Source organism: Serinus canaria, chromosome 2, assembly GCF_022539315.1.
Source record: "Serinus canaria isolate serCan28SL12 chromosome 2, serCan2020, whole genome shotgun sequence".
In the NCBI taxonomy this organism is placed as follows: Eukaryota; Metazoa; Chordata; class Aves; order Passeriformes; family Fringillidae; genus Serinus; species Serinus canaria.
The window spans coordinates 143341440-143363584 of record NC_066315.1 but is presented as its reverse complement, the minus strand read 5'-3'; the positions used below and the strand labels follow the sequence as shown (position 1 = coordinate 143363584).

Sequence of the window (22145 nt, the reverse complement as noted above, 5' to 3'; positions counted from 1 at the left end):
CAAGAGTGCCTCTGTCTCCCAGTTTCTGAGGTGAAAGCACCATTTTAGATGGAAAAGGCTTGTTCAACTACCTGTAAAATCAGAAAGGTAAAAGCAATGTGGTTTTCATTCTGGGGTAGCCACCTGTACAGGCTCTTCTCTCCCATGGCAAGTCTGAGTTTCAAAAACCTGACCTGGTGCCACAGGAAAGAAAGAAAAGTCTGTCACTGACTTCACTGCACTTTTCATCAGGGTCTGAGTGGGTCAGATGTAAGTGGTTTGTGACACCACAAACACCCACAGCCCCTCTGGCTGATGTCCTTTGGGAAGATCAAATCAACAACCATAAAACACAAACCCAGGAAGGGGCACAAATATGTCTAAATGTCAAGTGATTTCATGGTGTGGTTTTTACCTTTTACCTAGTACATAAATCCAAGGTGCAGCATGCTGGGCTGTTCCTGAGCAGTGAATTATGGTGGTTCTTGAGGAGGAGTGTGGGACAGCAGTCACTGTCTGACTGCTCTCCTGCAACTCAACATGGGAGTGAAAACCTGATCTGACATCAGAGCTAAGGATGGAGCATTTCCCCTGGTTAATCTAGAAAGAATCTCTTTTCTATTGCTTACTCTCATCTTTTTATTACATGTTTTACATGATGGTTGTCTTCAGCATTTTTTTGCAAGTGTGTGCTGGGAACCTGATCCTCTGACATGAATAAGCCTTTATCAAATTGACTTAAACCTATCGTATTGACTCTGCCATTCTCACTGCTCTTTTGAAGTCTTGAATAGTCTTGAATTTTTGAAGTCCCTCATCTCATTAGCTGTTTGTGGCCATGTGATGTTCCCTTTGCCTTTATGAAATCCAAGTACAATATAAAACTCTTGTTCACTATTTGCACACATGCTCTGCCAGTATGGCTGGTCTCTTATTACCTGTTACATGGAGAACCTGCTTGGCAACATCAGCCAGGCCAAAGCTTCTCTGTATTTGTGTGCCTGACAGTGACCTCCAATGAAATAGTTGTTATTTTGGATGCACTCAGTGCATCAGCACCATTTACAGCAAGGGAGATTTTCAGTAAGAAGCTGTGGATCTGAGAAATGTTCCTTCAGAGAACAGGACATCTCTCTCTCTCTTGCACACAAATTTTTTAGCACACCTCAAACACTTTGTGATAATGCTCATATTTTCACTTACAGTATTGCAAGTGTGCAGAAGGCCAGAGAATCTTGAATATGCAGAAAAATAGAAAAATATTCTACTGTTCTGGCAAGTTTTATCACAGAGCAGTGGAGAAATAACTTTCTCTACTTTACTGATACACAGAATGAAGTTTTCAAATACTGATGTGTCAGCATTTGAAAAACTTAAAAAATTTAAAAAATAATGTTGCTGGACATTTGTTCTGAAATGGAAATATAAGAGAGCATTTCAGAGTTCTCTGCTATATTCACTTGCACATCCCATGGGTGTTTTTGTGATTATATCCACATGCAGACTTATCTATGATGCAGGAAATACAAAAATATGTAGACAAATTGAAAGCTTATGGTAAGTAGAAATGTGTTTAAATCTTATCCTAGACATTAAGACTGGAGAAACTTACCCTCAATAGCTTAAGCTGGAATAAGTAATAATATCTGAACTAATAAACTAAGCAGGGGTATAGCATGGGTGCAAGAACTGTCCAGACTGTGCAGCATTACCTTGCTCCTTGGCATGGCTGTGACCAGGGCAGGTTCCTCAAAGACCACACCTTCAGGAGCAGTACAGACAAACAGGATTCCCAGTAAAGAGTAAGGATGAGGCCAGCCTGTGGCAGGGGGAGAGAGAAGTGACCATATGGGGCTTAGAATCCCAGAATCCCAGAATGGGTGTGGTTGGAAGGAACCACAGTGGGTCGCTGGGTCCAACCCAGAGCACACGGCACAGGATCATGTCCAGACAGTTCTGGAATATCTCCAGTGAGGGAGCCACTCCAGACCCTCTCTGAGCAGCCTGTAATGCAGGGCTGTAACCATGCAAAGGCCATGCCAAGGTCCCACTAGCAAGAGATGCCTCTGCCCCAGTTAAGGTACAAAGAAGACCGTATGCTAAAGACAATAATATGGATTTTATTTAACTATGAATGGGAGGTAAAGAAAGAGATAGAGATAAGAGAAGAGAGAAGAGGAGATCAAGCAGAATATTGTCACCATCCATGGATCCAGCAGTATCCCACTGGTCCTTCTTCGCCCTGGTCTTCTTAGTGTTGGGGGCCCCAGAGTCATTCTTCTGAGGCTACCACCTTTATACAGTTCAAGTTGTGGGTGTTGCTGGGGTGGTTGCAGAAGCTGTTCCCATAACTTGGGGTGACGTGTCGAAAGCACTCCCCTCCCGTCCGAGCAGCGGGGGAGGCGGCCGTGGCTAGCTCGGAGCACAGCAGCAGCTAGCAGCTAACGGGGCACTACCCAGATCCGTCAGGGACGTCCGGGCTGCGCCTTCCTCGGCAGGACAGCAGCAACAGTATCGAAAAGAAGCGGCAAGGCGGAGAAGCCGAGAGAAAAGAGGGTCTTGACACGCCCGGTGTAGCCCAGTGGTTTTAATGTATCATTTCTCCACCGCGTCCAGGCGGGAAAAGACGCCACTGCGTCGGGGCGGGAAAAAACAACACAAAAGGGGGAGAAGCAGTATATAAAGGGGTGTACAAGAACCAATCGGGAGAAACTGAGGAGGGGAATTCAACATGACTGACAGGGGTGGCAACAAGTGGTACATGAACGAAGGAGGGGCTCAGGGCACCTGCCCAATCACCACCTGTGGAAGGGAGAAGTTTCTGGAAGGATGGGGGGGTTTCAGGAGATGAACGGGACTCTGGAGGAGGGGAAAGGGGCAGTTGCCAGGGGAACGGGGGTGGAGACAAGGGCTTGGCAGCGAGCCCAGACAGGGAGGACACCATTCGAGGGAAAGGGGGAACCAGGACTGAACCATCGAACTGGGTATAGGGTTGTAACCAGGGGAATCATCACAAAACAATACAAAACAGGGAAGATAACTCAATTGGGAACTGGACACACACCACAACACTTTCCCACATTTTACCACAGTGGGAATTTCCATCTGGATGTGTTAACAAGGAAGCACTCACCAGTTCTTGGCTTCCCCAGGCCTGAAATTTGTGCCTCACTGTCAGAAATTTCTCCCTTCTGTGGTTATCTCAAGTTCCTGCTGTGGGGGCTGATCTTAATGGCAAGCTCCTTCTGTGGCTTTGGTGGTGTTTGAGACAGTCAAGTGTGCTCTTTAAGTCCTTACACGAGGGGCAGCTGATGAGTCCTGGTCCTTTTGTAGACTCATGTAGATGTAGCTAGTGGATCCTCAGAAACTGGAGAAAACAGATGTCTAATGGCAGCAGCATCTCTGAACTTCTACTGATAAAAATCCTGAGAGACTATCAAAAAGACAAACTGGAGGAGCAACCCAAGCACAGAGCACAAAGAGTAACTGCTAAGTAGCTTCTGCTGAGCTGAAAACATCAATTAGTGCCTCCTTGGTCACTGAGGGACTTTGCTCTGTGACTGGCAGACAGAAGATGACTTCCAAACCCCACGACATTGTTGGTTTTATTCCCTTGAACAGCAAGGAATTGTTGTTTTTTCATCCATTCTTATGGGCCATGTCTTATTTCAGAGCAGCTTTACCACCTCCTGCTAGAGTTAAGAGATGGTGAGGTGGCTTTGAGCTCAGTGCCCAAACTGAGGAGCCAGGAGGCTCAGCCAGTGCCACAGAAAGGGCTGGATGAGGATGGGAGCTAGAGGGCATGGTACTCTGCACTGGAAACTTGTCAGAGTGCTTCAGAAGTCTTGCTCTACCAGTGGGCAGGGCAGATGTAAGAGGTGTCAAAAATGTTGCAGTGATTGAGGGCTGGACTATGCTTGAATCCCTCTTCAAGGGATTTCCAAACAGCATGAGAGAAGGCAAGAAGCTTAAAACTTTGTGTTTCCACCGACTGTCAAGGTAAGCAAGTTCCTCAGTGGAGCCCAGCTGGGGTTTGCTGTTTGTGGGGTGCTGCTCTGAAGCAGGCTTTGCTGCACTGCTCACAGGGCGTTTTCTTTTTGGTGTGCTGCTCTCAGAGATAAACAACATTATTCTCCCCTCAGCTAGACATTACAAGGAGCATTAGTCTTACTGCTTCCTTATACTGTCTTTTTGTTTTCCATCTTGATATCAGGAGCTCTGCTGTGCTCAAGGAAAGCAAATGGTCCTGCTTTAGAGCCCTTCTTTTAGGGGAAGGTGCTTTGTGTCTGTCAGCCCTGTGCTCTGAGCCAGGTTTCTCGTTGGACAACACAGGGTTGTCTGTCTGAGCCAAGGGCAGGCTCCTCTCTGGGGAGCTGAGATGTCACACACCATCTGCACAGAGAGTCTGAACCAGCCTGGGGAGAAGCTGTGTCCAGCCAGAACCGAGCTGCGCACCATGAAGATAAGGAAACCAAACCAAAGAAGAACACACTTCAAGCATCTTTCTTGACTTGCCTTCCTTCCTCAATTCAGGCTGTTCTGGGCACACATGTGGGCATTACAGATCTCAGAAATAACCACATTTCTAAATCTGTACAGTTTTAGGATGTTTTTCTGTCCAAGCTTTACTGCATTTGGTGAAGACAGTAGCACACTGGTCCATGTTCTTGGCTTAGGACTTGATTTGCTTTTCTAGGACATAGGCTTTAAATTTTAGGCCTCAATGGATCCCTCAGGAACTTCTTCTTTTCCTATTTATTCAAAACACACAAATCACAAGCCCTTTCCCAGCACAAATGTAACTCATTCTAAACCCCTGCTAATTCAACATGACACCAGTTTTACTAATTGCCACCTTGATTAATCAAAGTGGAAATAATTTAAGATGCCATCTGCTTCCAAATAAACAGGTCATTTAAATTTGTTTAACTGAGTTTGAAATACAAAATTTGGCCAACGTCCCTCTATTAATCAAGCTCATATTGTATATTATCATTTTGCCTTCCTGATTACCTCTTCAGTAGGATCATATGGTTGTGTTCATGACTTCAGCAATGATGGGGACTGATGCCTAAGGTCTATCATCCTATCTAGAGGACCCAGCAAACTGAAATTATTATTCTGCTGCCTATCAGTGTAGGCTTTTAAAAGACCCAATTTCTTTAGTCCTGAGTTCAGCTCCAATGTATTTAGATCTTAAATACAAACAAAAAACCAAACAAAACCAAAACAACAACAACAAAACAACAACAAACCAAAAAAAAGAAACCCAGTTTAGTTGGGGAGATGTGAAGATTTGTCACCATCACATTGAGCATATAACCACAGATTCACTCAGTGATGGGAACAGCAATTAAGAGGTTTTTGAAGTTCATCTGTCCTGCAGCTCAGGTCTGAAAATGCAGTCAATGCCTGGGAGTTCTGGTACAGCTCAACACCATTGATTGGTGACACAATCTGCCTGCTCTAAAGTGAGTGTAGGCACACCACAGAGCCAGGATGGATCTGGTCTTATTGATGGGACTAGTGACACATTGCTTCCTTATAAAAATTTTAAATGAAGGGTCAAATCAGGCCATAAGCAATCTGATCCACAGCCCCCTGATGCCAGCTGGTGACATTTCTGCTATTGTTTGTGGGTTTTGGGGTGTGTTTCTTCACAAGAGGCTGCTGTTTGAAAGAAACAAGTGCTTCAGTAGTTTCTCCAGTGTGCACTGTGAGAGCTTTAGGGTAGAAGCTGCATTTTGACAGCAAAACTCTTCTATTGAAGTATCTTTTATGTACTTTGATCACAGTGCTCAAAGGATGTGTTGGCTTTGGTCTTATCTCTTACTCTCTTCCACACAGGCATTAAGTGAAGGATTTAAAGCAGTCACCAGTGTCTGTTTAACAGGAATATTTTCTGAACTGACTTTTACAGGATTTTAAAAATTATTATTAAACACTAGGAATATCATATTTGACAGGTCAACAGATTATTGGGTTTTGGCTTAAATATCAAAAGCCACAATTCTTGGCACATTTCAGCACGCTGAGGAAATGCTTGAAATTCACAGCAAATAAAATATTTAAAAGCTGATTACCTAATCTTCTGCAGGGAGACTGATGGGGAGGCATGCTACAACTTGGCACCATGTTTAGCTGAATTTTTAGCTTCTTACTTACTGATCCACTTTTACAAAATGTATGTGGGAATAATGTCTAATGTCTTGTAGACTTCAGCAAACATGAGGGTATCTCAGACCTCTCTATCTTTCTGTCCTTCTGCTTCTGTTGGAAGGGACCTTAAAGATCACCTAGAGCATTCCCATTTCTATTTTCATGGGAATGTGTTGTGATGAGGAAAATGCACAAAGATTACTCCACCCATCTCACTCTTTCCAGGAACAGTCCAACAGACCACTGCTGTGGTCTCTGCCAGCAGACTCCTGTTAAAAGAACATGAGAGGCAACTCACAAAATAATGAGAGAAATGGGATGAGACCCTGCTAATTTCAGATGTACAAGATCCACTGATTTCTACAACCCTGGAACAATTAAATTCAGCTGAGGAGTTACCTTAACATTAAGATATTATAGATTAGTGACAGTCTCTTGAAGCCTATTCCACTGATCTTTTTGGGAAGTTTGCCACTACCTCCAATCCTTGGCTGCTGGACTGGAGTTCAGGCAAATTGGCCAAGATTCACAAAGCACCATTGCTCTGGTCTCCCATGAATTTCAATGGGATTCAGGCAGTGAAATTACTTTAGGAATCTGGGCCTTCATTCCAAGAAATTTGAAAATTTGAAGAAGCTTATTTAGCACACACTGTCCTCAGAGACTGTGGGGCATTCTATTTGTTTGTTGAAGCCAATCCTTCTTTCACACAGCTAATGCCCAAAGTAATGAGATTAATGGACACATACCTTCTTCCTGGTATCAGGGGTCTTTAGATACCATTGCTGACTCTCCTGTTAAAAGCACAGAACCTGGCTTTTGGCATAAAATATAGGTCAAATCTCACAAGCAGAAGGTCACAGCAAGCCAGGTGACAGGTGAAGAGCCATCCTGGCAGGAGACGTAGTCATAAACTCCAACACCACATGTACTTCTGGAAGCTGTTTTTTTTATGGGCTTCCCTTTCTTTTTGAGCTTCTGGCAAATCATTTAGGTGAACTGATCAGCAGAATGGGGCTGAAACCCAGGACTTCTCAAATTCCTACACAGTGTCATTAGTTACCCTTATGCTCCCAAGGCTGGTGGCCTTCAGTGAGTGCAGCTTGCCTTATAATGGGAGAGAAGCGTCTCTATGATTGATATTTTTCTCAGAAACTCCTTCCTATTGAATTTGATAATTTTTGCTGATGCATGGCACGTACAGAAGGTTTCTCTGTGCAGTTGTCCTCACCGTGTAGTGGAGCAAGACCGGTACACCGCAGGGTGATATCTTAAAGAATGCATCAAAGAAGGAAGCAGCTGGGTAAACTTCTAAACAAGGAGTTTGGGACCTGGCTGTAAACCAGGGCTTTTCTCTAACTTTGTTGCAGCCATTTTAACAGGGACAGGTGCTAACAGGGAAGAGATCCCATGTTCATCTCTGCCTCAGCTCTGCCTGGCTTTCTATTCCTGAGTCGGTGTAGAAATGTGATATATATGCTAGAGAAGGGCTGCCAGAAATAGCATTTCTTCTTCGTGGTTCAGCTGGCCCACCTCAGGTCCTTCAGACTAAAGGAAGACTGGAGAGCTTTTACCTATACAGAGCAGCATGTAGAGAAATGATGCAGTAGCTTACTGCTCTGTGAGACATCCCAAGGAGAAGCAAAGGAAAGATGTTCTGGATCATCCCAAATGACATTGGATAAAGGCCCACATGGACTACTGACATGAGCCCATTGTGCCTCAGGACCCTACTGCTGTCCCTGGAAGTGCAGTCAGTGAAGCTGATGCAGCCCAGAGAGTAATGCAGCTCACCCTGGAGTGGGCAGCTGGTGTCTGCATGGCTGGGTCACTCCTCAGGCCCCATCAGCTGTATTGACTAAAGGTCTTTGCTGCAAAAAGAGTTTAAAATAGCCAGCATTTAGACAGGTATTTATACTGCTTTATCCCACCTATAATATAAAAAAAGAACAAAAGTTCCCTCAATCAACACATTTTTGTGCTGGATTCTCATTTGATTTTAGTGAAAGCACCTTAATTGGGAACATAATTCCTCTTTTGGAAGTTTCAAGTCAAGGAATAAGGACTTTCTTGTTGACTAGGTGAGACAGTAACACCAACCCAAAGATGCACTCAAAAGACTTAACAGCCCACATCAAAAACAAACAACAGAAGGAAAGGAAAGAGGGTGTTGGGAAATCAGTCTGGCAGAACAGGAAACTAAAGACAGCGTTTCAAGTAGGATCTAGGGAGGGCAGGGTTTAACAAGAGAACCTTGGATGAACCTGGAGGGAAAGAAAAGTTTTCATTTTCAATATATGGCATGGCACCTCTCTCAAGATACTTGTATAACAAAATATAATGCAAGACCTAGAGACAACTGATTTGAGGAAAACTGCTTGAACATCTCTGCATAACAGCCTGGAGAAACCTACAAAAATGGTTTATTATGAATTGAAGTCTGCACTGGCCTGTCTATTATTATTTTCACCAAAACCCTAGAGGATGGAATAGGAAACCTACTTAGGCAGTTTGCAGGTACCACCAGGTGGGGTCTGATTAAACATGCTCATGGGTGGGAGTCAGTCAATAGAAGTTATCTGAGAACTTTTTAAGAAAACGGAGAAATTGCAGTGCAGAAAATGTTTCAGACATAGCCCTTAGGCAGAGAGTCTCAATTATACAAATAAAAGTGGGAGAAAACAGATCTGCAGGAGAAGTTCTGGAAATTGCAGTGGGTGAGAAGCTGGCCTTGACTGGGTAACCAAACTCATGCTCCTACAGCAAAAGCAGACACAGGAGGACAATAATCATCCTATGAGTAAGACCTCAGTCTGAGGTTTTGTGAGCATCACATGGAAACAGAATTTGGGCTAGCTGGGGAAAGCCCAGGGAAGAGCTGTGTGTCAGCTGGAGACACTGCTAATGGTGTGCATTGGAAGGTGGACAGGACTGGGGTTGCTCAGTCTGGGGAAGACTGACAGGTGTCAAGAAACAGGGGTCAATATACAACAGATTGCTGCAAAAATCATCTGTTCTCCATGTTCATTCCGTGTGGGACTTGATGCAATGAGGAAATATCTCAAAGAGAAGGCCTAATTTGGAAATTAGAAGAATGTTGTTTAGCAGTGAATCTGGCTAAATAAGCAAAAAAAATGTGGGAAGCAAGGAAATGTCTCTTCCAGGATGGAAAGCATCTGATAGCTGTCTATGCAGAACAGATTCCAGCCTGGGACTGCCAGCTCTGTGCCCCCTCCAGCCTCATTTCACTCTGATTCCACAGTGCTGTAGCATGGGGATGGCAGAATTGATGGATGTTCATCAGTAGAACGTGAGAGCCCGCTAAAGTGGCACAATATCACAGGCAGCCCAAGGATTTGCCTGCATGCAGGAAATTCAGTAGATAATTCTGAAAAGAGCTTAAAGCTTTAAGGAATGTTAATTTGTTTTCCTTTAAATTTCATTTTCTGTTTTATGTTGGTTTATTTGTAAGCAGGATGCTCCATGAAGGGCAGCTCTGTAGTGCCCCAGAGGCTGGTTTTTCCTGTGGTTATTCACCCTTTGGTTTCTTGTGACTGTCAAATCAGTCCTTTCCAAGAGAGCTGAGGGCATATAACTGCAGGTGTTGCCTGCACTCTGCCTTGCCTGGGGAAAGCCTCCGTGGGGGCAGCACAGGGTGAAGGAGGCTGTGCAGGGAACCAGTCTGTGCTGAAGTTTTTGCTGTCTCACCCCGTGTTGGCCCTGCTGGGCATTGCCAGGGATGGCTGGCCTCATGAGCCAGGCACCCACTCCCAGCCAGGCTTTTAGCAACAATTAATTTAATGTACCTAAACTAGCACAAGTTTGGGTATTGGCCAAATTAATGTCCCGAGGAACAGGTTCTAGTTCAAGCAAGCCATGGAATTTAATTATCTTGCTGTCTCTTGTCACTCCTGCAGTTTCATTAGAGGCTATGTTCATGGATCTGGCTCTTACTCACTTCCTAATGGGAAGAGACAGAAAGGCTGAAAAACCAAATAAGTGAAAAAAAAAACCAACTTAATAATTTTCCTAGATCTGCTTTATCTTCAGTTTTGACTGTGTTGAACAGACAGTCTCTGACTGGCAAGAATAATACACCCATAATCTTGAGCTCAGGCCAGTAATAGAGCTTTTCAGTAATAAAGCTTTGGTGAATTGATTGCCAGCTGCTTGCATTGCCTTTCAGGGGTCCTTGCCTGGGCCACATTCAGCTCTTGTTTAAAAAACACAGGGTGGGTAAGGTTCTCATGGGTCAGGAACTGAACTTGGACAGGTGTTTAGGAGCTCCTGTGTGTGTCTTAAGCCTAAATCACCCCAGCTGAAGCACTGTAGAGCTACCTGGGAGTCCATCTATGTTTTCTTTGTGGTCTTTGCCAGAGCATGACAGGTGCCCTTGGAGCCAAAACCAACAAATGGATGGTATGGGCTGATCAGAGAGCCTGAAGTGACAAGATGCTTATTTCACATTGTGTAGATGGGTGCTTAAAGCTTCCTAGGTTGAGCCCTGGCCCAGATCTGTTCCCTTTCTCCAGTGCTGCTTTGAGCCTTTCCCTCTGCAGGGTGACTGAGTCCTGCAGTGGCCACCTACACCAGGATGACAAACACCAGTGGGAATGCCACTCAGGCTTTTTGGATCTCAAGACAGATGGAGTGGAATCCCAAGTCATCCCAAGTGGGATCCTAAGGGAAATCAAGTCCTTGAGGAGGAACTGAGGACATCAGACTGCCCTGGGAATGGAGATTTCCTCCACAGCAGCGAGATGGAGTCAGAAGCAGTGAATATCTGCCCAGATCTTCTCAACAATAACCCAGGAGAAGGGAAACCCCTCACCTCAGAGAGGGACTTTTCTTCTGTGGGTAGAAAACTGCCTCTGACATCCATGCAGAGGGTTATTGAAGCCTGGATTGCTGTAGGACTCATCCCTGTCCCCTGCCCCTGAGCATGACAGGCACTGCAGGCAGGTCTGTATTTATGTTTTTTCTCTCGGCCTCAGCTTTCATTTGTGGCTTTCCTGTACACAGCAGATAACACCAGGCAATGCATTTCTTGAGCACCACATAAGGGGAATCATGCACTAGAACATGAAATTATTGCATTTCTTGATTTATGATCAGTCATTTGTGCAATTTTTCATTCCAAGAAAATAATACAGAGTCTTTAATGAAGGAAGATAGGTAACATGCCTCAATTTGTCAGAAAAGTTTGGAAACTGTCAGGTCCTGCCTGTGACCTGAAAGAGTCAAAAAAACCCAGATGATGTGTTTTAGAAGTGGCATAGTTAGTCATTCAGACAGGAGCTAAACAGAATTTACGTCTGTCCCAGTCTTGCAGGTCTGTCCCTGTGTTCACTGGGTAAATCTGGAGTCACCCCAGGCAGGTTATGCAGCTACATCAGTGACTAGAGGGGAGGAATAATCACCTCTCTTGGTGGGAAACTAAAAAAAAGGGTTAGCAGCTACATGATTTTTTTGACTGACTCTTGTTAATCAGTATATTCTGTTAAAAGTTGAATCTTCCTAAGATTACTTTGCTGTTATGAATTAGCTTTTGTTACAAGTGGGCCTGTTAAAAAAAACCAACAACAACAACAACAAAAAAGTTAAAAATCTTTGCTTCAGTGTTTACAGGGCTCTGCATGTATAAGACACTTATGAAACCATTGCCTGGTGTAGAGCTCATGAAATGGCAGCACTTTATTCAGCAGTGGGTGAATAAACCTCAGAAGTCAGCCGAACCTTTCTAAGCAGGCTGAAATTTCAGTGGGAAGTCTCATTTCTCTTTCATTGCTAATAAACAGGAGTGACATTCGCTTGGCAAGGTGGTGATCTGCAACACCCACACCTGAGCAAATGTCCCTGCTCCCCACTGCATCCAGGGAAAGAGCTGGGCTGTGACATCAGCAGAGTTCAGGATGCAATGTGCCTTGGCCTTGGCCTCCTGTGCTTGGCCCCTGTTGACTCCATTGGTTGGGTTCTGACCCCGTGCTGGAGATCTGAGGTAGCTCAGGTGTGACAGAGCTGGGGGATCTCGTGTCTGAGTTTGCTGTGTCTGAATTTCCCAGCAGTGGGGCAGTAGGAATTTTGAACATATTATGCAGAGAGAAGGCACCTGCATTTACCTGACCTCAGGAATAAACCTGACATTGTCAGCCTGTTCCAGAACAGTCTGTAGCTCTCACAGATGTGGGGAGAAGCTTCTGCAATGCACTTCTGCCTTGCACAGTGACTCCCCCCCAAATCTGCTTTAAGAGCAAAGACATTTCAGAAATAATTAGAAAGGCCTGCAATGGGCTAAGGCAGGTTTATTTCCCTTTGCATCAAGAGTTTATTGGCTTCAGGGTGAGCTGTGGGTGTAATTCTGAAAAGGTCAGCAGCATAGCAGAGAGAGTGAATCACTTTTATAGCTAAATAAAGGCTGACAATGGCCATGGAATGGTGCTTCCCAGCCATGAAGGAGTGTGGTGGCCCTGGATGTATGGCTTTGGTGGGGATTGATTGTGAATCCATCCTTGCAACACTGGAGGGTGGCTGGGACTTGGCTTGCAAGGAAGGAAGATGGAATGTGCAGGGAGGAGAAAGTGGGCTGTAGAGAGGACCATAATGCTGCAGAGGCAAGTAGAAATATGTCTTGGGCTACCCTTGAGGGGCCACAGATGTAAACAGGCAAAGGCAAACTGAAAAGTTCATCAGAGAATTAATAACCAGAGTCTGCTTTGGCTGCCCTTCCTCTGACAGCCCAGACCAGTACCTCACTGCTCTGACTCTGGCCTCTAGACTTTGTCTGCTGTGGCTAGAAGTGAATGGCAAGAGTTCAAAAATATTATACCTTTACAGTTAATCCAATAGGATTCAATATTTCTTTCTTTTTTAAAATTAATATTCTATCCATCTTTATAAATAATTGGAAAATGTTAAATAAAAATAAAGAGGTATTAAAAGCATATTGGTAACAGAAGTGGCCATATTTTATACATGGTACAATCCCATCACATTAGCAAACCTGTGGACCTCTTAGATTATTGACTGTCATACCCACTGACCAATCATTTATTGACAACCATTTATTAAGCATTTATTATCTCTGCTTGACTTATTTCTAAATGTTTCAGTAATATAAATTTTTCCATCAAAATTCAGTAATGCAGTTGAACCTTACCTGCAGTGCTGTCTTTGCCCAGCATTTAATATGTTTAAAATCCCCTCTGAGTAAAAAATTTCAGTAAGAAAGTCATTAGAAGGAGAGTGTTCTTTACCACAATAATCCCCCATGCATGCATCTCTGTTAATTGATCGACTTTTCTAGACAATGTGGTAATTATAGCTCATTGAAGAGCATCAGAGAGCTTCACTGTTATTTTACCCTGACATCTTCCCCATCAGTGTGAGGTCTCACCAGCATAATAGGGAGTTTCTTCTTTGAATCACAGGGCACAGGTGGGAACTGTGTTGTTTTGTCAGTGAAGGGAAACAGTGTCATAGGCACAGGCATGTTTTTGCATAAGATCATTTTACACAATCCCTTCCATCCATGCAGGCACGGCCCAGACCACACTGAGCTCTGTGGTTGTGAGGCACCTGCCTTGGACAGCAATTCTCTGTATCAAAATAACCAAATAGATTAAAAAAATCCCTTACTGTTTTTATCTTATAAGATCAGAGACATGTAACTGTATTTACAGAGTTGGATTTCTTACGTGGTGAGCCTGACTGTAGAGTTTGAGTTTCCTTTTTGTGTAAGACAAACCCAACCAGGGTGGATTTGTTCCTGCTGAAGGCAGTGGTTGGACCCCCATTGTTCTGGCCAGTGACTGTACAGGGAATCAGATTTAGCAAGTGCAGCATCTCTGGGTTCCTGAGCTTGGAGCTGTTCTGCTTCATAGATCAGAGACACCATGGATGAACATCAGCAAAACATGAAAATCAGCTTAGTCAGAGTACAGAAACAGACATGGGAACAAGACTTCATGTTGAGTTTTTTGAAGTGTTTAACAATTTAGTTGACTTTTGTGGTGATTAGTTTTCCTGTTCTAATAATTTACTTGATCATTAAATCTTCTTCTTTTCCAAAGTTATGTAATTCTGGATCTAAATTCTGGAGAAAAGCCATTTGTTTGCTTATTAATCAATAGTCACCTCTTAACAATATTGAGTACTTATTAAAACTAATTTGAGTAATGTGCATGCATGGAGGAAGGTTTGTTAAGTATATATTGGATAAGAGTTTTGAGGGAGAGACTAGATTGAGTCAAGTAATAACAAAATAATTTTCAAAGTTAATTAGGTAAGGGCCACAAAAGTAATCATTATTTATCCGCATCACTTCAAAGCACATCTCCAGTAACTCATGCTTCTCCTATTACCACAAAGAGAAGAATCCAGAGAAGAGCTCCAAACTCCAGCAGGGAACTGAAGTCTTATTAAGGATGTGGTGGCTAAAGGTGGTTGCTTTCTAATGGATTGTGTGTGGTGCACACACTGAGCTGGATCCAAAGTGCTGCTGTTAAGCACATGGCATAGCTGGCAGTTTTGGGGATGCACATAAAGAAGGATTTTTGGATCTGGATGTTGGCCTGAGCCCTTGTGAATGTCTGGCAAAGCTCTCTGGAACCTGATAATCCCCTCGGGGACTGAGCAAGCTCCCCATTAGAGCTGGTTGTTCTGACACCAGGTTTTCCTTAGTCTGTGCTATGCCTTCTAACTGCTCCCTGCACGTCCTGCCAGTACCCATCCTGTTCCTTTCACTGCTTGTTTTGGTGGCACTGACTGCAGCTCCTTGTCCTTGGAGGAATGCTGCAGTTCCTCAGACACAGCCGGGCCCAGATCCTGTAGAGCCCAAGTGAATTGTGTTGTGATCCAGTGGGTAAGCTTGCAAAAGAGGCTGGAGGAGCTTGCAGAGCTATCATCCTTGTTAGATGAGCCAGAACTCATACAGCTGCTATTGCTTGTAAACTGGGAGCTTTCAGCCCCACAGTAATTATATCTTGCTTTAAATTACTTTGGAGTGGCTCTCAAGATGTTGTCATCAAGGCTGTCATCTTAAGGGACAAGCTCAGACACAAGAGAAATAAGCTACAGTGAATCAGACAATGGTGGTGGCTGAGTTCATTTCATGGAGCTTGTGCAGTCATCTTGACCTCTATAAAAGTTCTCCATTTCAATTTCTGTCTGCTGAGGAAAAAGCTACATCTTTCCCCTTCTGAACTTTTTCCAGTGGAGGAATAGTGGGAAGGGTGTTTTTTTTTCTTTTAGCCAGAAACAAGACAAGCCCATCAATGCTTTGACAATAAATCCCCACTTAGAATTTCTTGTTGTTACCTGCCAGGTAAATCAAATTTCATCTTGCCACTCATTTCATCACAGAGCTGACAACTTTTACCCTTTCCTCTATTGCACATGTGGAGAGCAGTGTAGAGCTCTGATATTTACTGCTGGAATGCTTAATGTGGAAGTAAACATGATTTAATTATTGCTCTGGCTACTGCCCTTTTAAGCTGCATCTTGGACAGGATGCTGTACAAATGCCCTTCTGGATTCTATTTTGTAACTCTTCATCTCTAAACAATAATGTGCTTGGAAGTGAGATCTGTCAGGAAAGTTCTAATGGTGCATAGCAATGGTAAGCAGCCTTTAAAAAATGTATTTTTTAATGAGATACTAAGGAACAAAAATAGTATTCTGAATCTCTGATGGTCTTGTAATTGTAGCATTTAGCTCAGAAACAAGACAAAAATGAAATAGTTTTGCTCCATTATACTTGGTAATTTGGCCTTTGCAATTAGAAGAATCTGGAGTAGTGTATTTTGTAACTTTGTGTTATGAAGGATTATAAAGGCCCCATGAACACACAAAAGGAGCACTACAGTATGTGAATTTCTGCCTCTGAACATCTCCCTGTATTCAATCTGACAACTGAAAATATAAGGGGCTCTGAGGCTGCCATTATGCTCCATCATATCAATGATCCATGGATAAGGAACTGGCACAAGCACACTGAAGAGCTCTAAAGGAGCTGTGATAGCCTGCCTCGTCAGCAGCCAGGGGCTGTGGATTAAAGGAGTCACTGAACCACATAGACTCCCTTGCTTGTCCCATGCTGTTCACCTCTTAGGATGGGAAGCTTTCCACTTTTGGAAATATGATCATCAATGACTGTTGGTGAAAACTGGATGCCCTTTTATCATAAAAGAACTTCTGTGGGCCAGCTAGGGAGAAAACTGTTGCTAAGAGTGATGGTGATGGTGGTTTGTCCATTGACCGTGGGTTTGTGATGACTGTGTTGCTGTCATGTGGCCAAGTGCCCCTTCCCTGGTCACATCCCTGGGCTGTTCTCCATCAACGTTGCCAATGACAGTCCCTTGCCAGGTCCCTCAGCCTGCCCAAGGACAGCCATGCCCCTTGCAGGGTCTGCTGCAGGCACCGGCAGGTGAGGGAGAGCAGGAGAATCTCCAGTGCTTGGTCCAGGCTGGCTTTGCACAGAGCAGGGCAGATGCTGAGCAGCAGTGCTCCTGCTCTGCCTTCCCAGAGTGTCTTCCTCTGGGACAGCAGCATGGCATTGTAAAGGAGCAGGCTCTGTGCATTTGTGCAGTGGTACACATCCCCATTCACCATTCTTTGGGGCTGCAGGGGGCTGGAGTGACCAGTGGCTCTACAAGGAATAATCCAAATCCTGCAGAGCTGCAGCTGAGAGCTGATGAGTCCTGCAGGAGCCAGAGTGACTCTGTACAGGCCCAGATGGATGAAACTTGTATCCATATCACCAGTTCCTTCTCTTAGTGCAATTAGCTGAACCCATCATCACCCTGTGAAAATGAGGGTTGGTCTTTAGGATAACCTCAGTGTCATGGCATTTTCAAGACATTTTAGACTTAACCTAAGAAATTAGGTGAAATAGTTATTGCTCTTTTAAAGTTTTATTGGGATACACTTTAGATTTTTGTAATGAAACAACATTTACCTTTGGCCACTACTGACCTGGAGCAGATCCAGCTGAATAACCTACATGGGAAAATATCTATATTTATTGCTGACCATGAGCCAAACATTCCCTACTTCAGTTGGTTTACAGTCCTTAATCCTGGAAATAAATTCAGAGAAGCAGAGTTTTATGACAAGGCTAATACTTGTTGAAGGTTGTGAGGTTTCTCTGAGAAGCAGGAACCACAGTCAGGGCTTTCAGGAAGAGTAGCATATCTGTGTCAGGTGAATCCAGGATGCTACAGAACACTGTGTGATCCAAATCTCAGGGTTTTCAGGCACACAAAGTCAGAATTGTGCACTGCTGTATCAAAGTTTGATCTTTGCCACTTATATCTTACTCCCCTCCCCTCCTCTTTTTTATCTTCTCCTCTTTTTCTCAAGTTTAGTGGAAAGACAGTTTAATTCCAAATTCATAGCAGTTGCATTTTTAATCTTTTCTATTTTTTAATTTTCTAATTTATGAGACACTGTTAATTTAATGCTACCTCCATTAATCTGGCAACACTTAGAATCTCTGTATTCTTTAGAGAAGATAAAGAAGAGTCACTCTATCATTACTGTATTTTTCCTCATATACACACTAGTGAATTTAAAGACCTGAAAGAATCCTCTGAAACCTACTGCAGAGGGAGAAAGAGATGATCTTTCTGCAGAGGGAAATCCAGTCCACCTATGTTAGTGATCTGTGCCACTGCTTCATGTTGAAATGCTTTTGTATTATTTCCAGACAAAACTTTCTGCCCAGCTTTAGAGCCCCTTTTGCATTTTTCTGATTATCAACATTTTCTCCTTCTTTTTTCTTTCTTTCTTTATTATGGCCCTCAGTTTGTTCTACTCTGCCTTGGAAACCAATGCACATTTACACCCCTTCACATCTCTCAATCACATTGCAGTTACATAAGAGACGTAACTATGGTTATAAAATGTCCTTTACTCTGAAAGAAGGAGTTTCAGCACAATGGGACTGAAAGAGACCTTGTTTTTTTAATCTAAAATAATTTGATTCTGCACTTTTTGCTCTCCAAATCATAGGCATGCCCCATGTGTTTGTCTGCATCACCCCTTTTGTAAGACTGTGAGAGCTGCTGCCATATCATTGTTAGCTATTCTGTAGCCTAAAGTTTTCATGGCCAAAATTTTACTTTTTTTTTATTTCAGTCATTTGGAGAGGATGAACTCTTACCCCAAACAGCTTTTGCTTATCATTGTTTCTACCTGAATCATTGTTTCCATCTCCCTTGTTCGGGGAGGTTGATGGTTTCTTGTATCAAACAATGCAGGTTCCATCACGTTGGCATTTGTGAAATGCCAGGACTGCAGTGTCAATGCAATAGTTCTGCAATATGGTGGTTTTGTGTGTTAGGTACACACCCCTGCCTCTGTGCAGTCCAAAAATTCACTGTCTGTAATGTCTTCATCCTCACTCAGCCCTTCTGTCCCCACAGGAGGTGACCAAGTGCATTGTCCACTTTGAAAGGGGAGGTCTGGAGTCACAGAGGGAATTCCCCATGGACCAGGCAGCCTCAGCACACAAGGGCCTGGCTGCTGGAATAGCCTCCCTCCCTTCTGAAGTTTTCGTTGTCACTTAAGGGATTTGATTCTCAGTCTTCATTAAACTGAATGGGATGAGGGCATTCAGACATCTGAGGTTTGCTCTGAAAATCTCAGCTGTAAAAGGCAGCTTATTAGGCCATTCCCCCCACATCTTTCTTAGAAGCAGAAAAAGAAGAGCCATTGTGAGTGAGAGAGACCAGTACATCATAATAAATAAGAGAAATATCTACTATTTTGTAATTCAATTGTAACTTCCTATTAAATTTAATAATGCATACACTTTAACTTCATTTTGTTCTTATTAAGAGAAAAGAAATTGGTCGAGGGAAGCAAGCAAATAATTAAATAGAAATATTTAAAAATGCATGAACACTGTAGAGCTTAAACATGTATCACTTTTGCAGCAGCAGACATGATTTAGAATCTGAGTCCCTAAAAATGAAACATTCTTCAAGCTTTTGAAAGCTCTCTAGGAATTCTAGCATCAGAAATGAGCTTTCACCATGCCAGTACCTCTAGGGACATAAGGTTTCTTATTTTTCCACTGTGCCCAGCATGGGCTTTACTAAACACAGGAGCACTAAGGGAAAGTCCACACTAAGTGATGGAGGAGACCACAGAATAGCACTGGAAATACCTGAGCTGCCTTTGAATTACCTGGGATATTTGCACCCTGCTTCTTACTAGGCTGGTGGAAGACATGCTGTTTTCCAACTGAAACAGCAGCTTTTCAACACAACAAAAATCACAGCAGTGCCCTGCAGTGATTGCCTGATGGACCAGCCCAAACAGATCACAACATTTAGGGTCTGAAAATAGAGACATCAAAAAAGTCACTGAGCAAAATTCCAGGGCTCTCTAAGGGGCTTCATGCTAAGAGAAATTTGCCTGAAGAGCTTGAAGTGAAGCCAATGGGGCTGATTTCAGCCAATTTTATCTTTATAAATAGATCTAAACCTGACCTTTTTTAGGCCTACTCACGTTCACTGCCAAAGGATTTTCCAGATGTCACAGATCTCTTTTTTCACATATATTTCTTCTTCAGGCAGAAAGCTTTCTGTCCCCACACCTGACAGATAGAACAGCCAAAACAAGGACAGGAACATTTAAATACACATACAGAAATACCTACTTAAGCTGATTGGCCTCTCACATATATGCCTGCTGAAAACTTTCTTATTCTTTCAAAAAAAAAATTTCCATTTGCAGTAGATAAACATTATCTGGATGTTCCAGATCAAATCACTACCAAAAAAAATTAAGCCTTGACATTGAAATGACCAGAATTATCCTGTTTAGGAGAATTGAACATTAATTCTTTAATGGGCCTAGATCATCTTTTATATGCAGAGTACAAGAAATACTGCTGCAAGGCCAGACAGAAAGGCAAGCTACAGGAGAGGGAATCTTTGCTTCCCCAGTGCTATGTCTGCAATAACTATTCACCTTGATGGTTGAAATAAACTTTACAGTAACAATATTCCTCTTTATTTCCTTTCCTCTGCTGGGGAACATTACACTGCATCATTCTACACACTGATTACAAGTCCCTGTGGGAAAGGACAAAAACCTATGATTCTTTCTGATTTAAAATCATTTCTGTTCTGCTGCCAGTGGCCCTGTGTGGTATCCAAGCACTTGGACTGAGCTGTGTGAGCTTTGCCTTTGAGTCTTGTTTTCCTGAGGAGTTTGTGGTAAGATGAGGGTCAGTCCCTTCTCTCAGGCAACCGGGAGTAGGATAAAGGGGAATGGCCTCAAATTGCCCTAGGGGAGGTTCAGGCTGGATATTGGAAAGAAGTTCTTCACTGTAAGACTGGTTAAGCATTGTAACAGGCTGCCCAGGTCAGTGGTAGACTCACCATCCCTGGAAGTGCTCATGGCACTTTGCAATGTGGTTCACTGGGCGGGTGGTGCTGGTCGAAGGTTGGACTGAACAATCTTGGAGGTCTTTTCTAATCTTAGAGGTTCTGTGACTCTTTGTAGACATGTCTGTGCTAATTTGGGTCTGGAGGCATCCCTCTGCAGTATAGAAAGTCTAGGAGGTTTTATTTTAAATGCCAGGGAATGGAAGCACCAGAAATTGGAAGCACCAGTGACTGCTACTGGCCTTTAGTGTTATTACTAATTTGTGTAAGATGGAGTGATTAAAGGCAGCCAATACAAGTACCATAAGTAGGTCAGGCCAAACAGACATCCAGAAAAGCCAAACTAACTTGATGTTTTTAGGGAACCCCCACAGCAGACAGGGAAGAGTGGAAGTATTGATCAAACTTAATGCTCTTAATGCTGCACAAAAGGGAAGAAAAGTGGTGTGAGGTCAGAGCATTGAAAGTGAGGTATGTGTCTTGGTATAGACTTGCTCAGCAGTGGAGTGAGGGGGCTGGAAGTGGTGTAGGGGTCTTTTAGCAAGGAAGGATCTGAGGAGCTGCACAGGCAGAGCCAGGTGTAGTGTACATTGCACTGCACAGCTGGGAGGCAGATTGGGTTTCAAAAGAAAACATGTGTCCTATTTGCCAAAGACAGCAAGAGCAGCAGGCTGACCACTGACAGAGGGGAGAGTCTAATTTTGAGGTGTCAAGGCAGAAGCAACAGGACAGGCTAGAAAAAAATATCAGTGAGATTGTTGTAACTAGGGGTGAAGTTAAAGGCTTCCCAAGCCATTGTTCTGTGTTATTTCCCTCAGTGACTTTAATGCTGTAGGATGCCCAATTTTTATTGGCTATTTCCTAGTGAGCACAGAGGTTCTGGGAATAAAAAATAGTTTTTGTTTTATTGCCAAATTCTAAAAATCACTTTCAATTCCCAAACAGGTGAACATTATTCATGGCAGTACATGGCCTGAGCCTGAAATAGAGCAGGACATGACTTTGTTCCTGTCTCAGTCTTGCAGTGGGGACAAACCACATGAGAATGACACAATCAAAGGTAAAGAACAAAAACATAAAGCCATGACTCCAGAATTTCACAGCCTGAAAAGCAGATCACAGGGAAATCCTTTCTAACCATCACAGCAGGAACAATATTTGCCTGGATTTTATCGGCCCAGTGAGAAAATCAGGACAACCTCTTTGCATTGGCAACGTGCCTTGCCACCACCTAGGGCTGTGGTTGGCTCAGAGTATCAGCATGTTTGAAGCACTCTGCAGAAAATCCAATTTTTAAATGGCATAGGGTCAGGCTCCAACCACCCTAGAATAAATGGAACTCTTACCATGTATTCAAGTGACTTTTAGATTAAGACAAAAGGATGTAATTAATTTATCCCAGAGCCTTTGGAAACCTCCATTCAGAGAAAGTTTATCAATGAAAGTTCTTTGATAAAAAGGATCCAAAGAAATTGACTGTTTGTTGAATAAACTTCCTTATATTCTGTGAGGCCATCTGATCTTCTGAACCCACATTCAAGTATTTATTTACTAAAGTAACTCACAGTTTTTATTATTAAGAAATTTTTTCCTGTAGTTTGTGTCATTATG

General features: G+C 43.2%; 1 protein-coding gene across 1 annotated transcript in view; it reads left to right on the top strand.

Moving 5' to 3' along the window:
* Nucleotides 1-22145, top strand: part of KCNQ3 (potassium voltage-gated channel subfamily Q member 3) — a 189532-nt gene that overhangs the window by 86214 nt on the left and 81173 nt on the right. The window lies entirely within an intron of this gene.